General features: G+C 36.9%; 1 protein-coding gene across 1 annotated transcript in view; it reads right to left on the bottom strand.

The window, feature by feature from the left end:
• zfh2 (Zn finger homeodomain 2) overlaps nucleotides 1-2500 on the bottom strand; it is a 481980-nt gene that overhangs the window by 283017 nt on the left and 196463 nt on the right. The gene's annotated exons all lie outside the window — the stretch shown is intronic.

Raw genomic sequence — 2500 nt, 5'->3', positions numbered from 1 at the left:
GACTTATTGGCCGAGAGCGGTGACGTCACGTCGCATCAGCGCGTCCGACACGACGTCACGGTGCAAAGGAATCCAAATAGTTTTATTCTGGCTAAAGATAGACGATTTTATTCACCTATTTATTGCATTCTTTCGATAAATGAAATATTAAAAAGACATTTATTCAAAGCTTAACTTGTGACGTCATGTCGTGTTGCTCTCTGAGCTCCTGACAGAACCTCACGAAAATAAGTAGATAAATAAATAAATAAATAAACAGTATTCAAACGTCTATAGAAGTTCAAACATAGGTTACATGAAGATAATCAAACGTCTATAAATGTTTATTGTGACATGACATAAACGATTCAAACATTTTTATTGCCTTTATTATTGACCTAACGAGAAAGAGAAAGAGAGAGAGAGAGAGAGAGAGAGAGAGAGAGAGAGAGAGAGAGAGAGAGAGAGAGAGAGAGAGAGAGAGAGAGAGAGAGAGAGAGAGAGAGAGAGAGACGACGACGACGGGAACATTTGACGACAACGTCGGGAGACTTTGACGACTCCTTTTGGAGACTGAAGACTCCTTCGGGAGATTTTGAAGACTCCTTCGAAATACTTAAAAGTTGAATAACCGTGGAATTTCCGCGGGTCCTATGTGACATGACATAAATGATTCAATTTTTTTTATTGCCTTTATGATTGACCTAATAAGAAAGAGGAGGAGAGAGAGAGAGAGAGAGAGAGAGAGAGAGAGAGAGAGAGAGAGAGAGAGAGAGAGAGAGAGAGAGAGAGAGAGAGAGAGACAAAGATGACGGGAGAATTTGACGACTCTTTTTGGAGACTGAGGACTCCTTCGGGAGATTTTGAAGACTCCTTCGTAATACTTCATAATGGAATAACCGTGGAAATTCTGCGGGTCCTATGTGACATGACATAAACGATTACAAAAAAATATTGCCTTTATGATTGACCTAACGAGAAAGAGAGAGAGAGAGAGAGAGAGACGACAGGAGAATATGACGACAACGTCGGGAGACTTTGACGACTCCCTTTGGAGACTGAATACTGCTTATGGAAATTTTGAAGACTCCTTCGTAAATCCCGTGGAATTTCCACGGTTACTGCTAGTTGTTATTATTGTTGTTATTATTCTTAATATTTCTGTTATTATTATTAATATTATTGTTATTATTGGTGACAGAGAAAGCATAGGAGTATAACCAAAGCCTATACATCGCTTTTATTGACTTACAGAAGGCTTTTGATTCAATACCTCGCGAAAAGGTATGGAGATGTATGGAGGAGAGGTATGGTGTCAAGGGACATCTAAAGCTATAAAAAGTTTGAATTACCCCTGTGTATACAGTGTTAGAACATTAAAGGGGGCAGAAAAATGGTTCCTTGTAGAAACAGGGGTTAAACAAGGAAGTGTGTTATCCCCTCTGCTTTTTATAGCATATATGGAAACTGTAATAGAGTATTTTAAAGAAGGTAAAGAAGAAAACTATAAGAACAGAATAATGGGTTATGTAGATGATATAGCTGAATAGAGCACAGATAGGGAAGAGATCGAAGAAGACATAAAAAGGTGGAATTAGTGCTTTATAAGGAAAGGCATGAAATGAATGTAGAAAAAACAGAGATACTGACCGTTAGCAGAAGAGAAGAACATGAGTTCAGCATCACCATAGGAAATAAGATGGTAAAAAATACAAACATCTTTAAATATCTTGGAAGTGTTGTCACTAAGGAGGGTGGAAATAAGAGGGATATTTCAGAAATAATGAATAAATTTAGTGCAAATGTTGGAGCACTCTGCCCAATAATAAAGGAAAAACATGTACCTTTAGAAGTGAAAAGGATTATTTTCAATACTGTCTTGACTCCTACCCTAACATACGGTTCAGAAAGTTGGGTAATGACAAAAGTAGACATAAGCAGGATTCATCAGCGGAAATGAGACCATTACGAGCCATATTTGGAAAGACGAAGAGAGATAAACTAAAAAACGAAGATATAAGGAAAAGCACTGGCGTCTGTTCCATGCTATCCAAAATAGATGCTGCCCAGTTATGATGGTTAGGAAATTTAGAAAGAATGGATGAAGAAAGAATTGCAAGGGGATGCTTGGAGTGGATACCGGATGGAAGAAGGCCAAGAGGAAGGCCGAGAAAGAGATGGACAGTAAATGTTGAAGAAGCACTCAGCAGACATGACTTGCCCAACATCGAAACTCTGAGGGAGGAAGGGGCCTTCCATGATAGAGCCGGATGGAGGAACATGCTGGGACCACTGACAGGCATAACGCCTACTACTGGGAGCTGAAGTAAGAAGTAAGAAGTAATTATTATCATTATTATTATCATTATTATCATCATTATCATTATCATTATTATTATTATCATTATTATTATTATCATTATTATCATTATTATTGTTATTATTATTATTATTATTATTATTATCATTATTATTATTAATTATTGTTATTATTATTATTATTATTAGTATCATTATCATT

This window comes from Oratosquilla oratoria, chromosome 24 (genome assembly GCF_046742065.1).
Source record: "Oratosquilla oratoria isolate Oo_2021 chromosome 24, ASM4674206v1, whole genome shotgun sequence".
Classification (NCBI taxonomy): Eukaryota; Metazoa; Arthropoda; class Malacostraca; order Stomatopoda; family Squillidae; genus Oratosquilla; species Oratosquilla oratoria.
The sequence above is the reverse complement of the archived record's forward strand: the minus strand, read 5'-3'. Positions and strand labels throughout refer to the sequence as shown.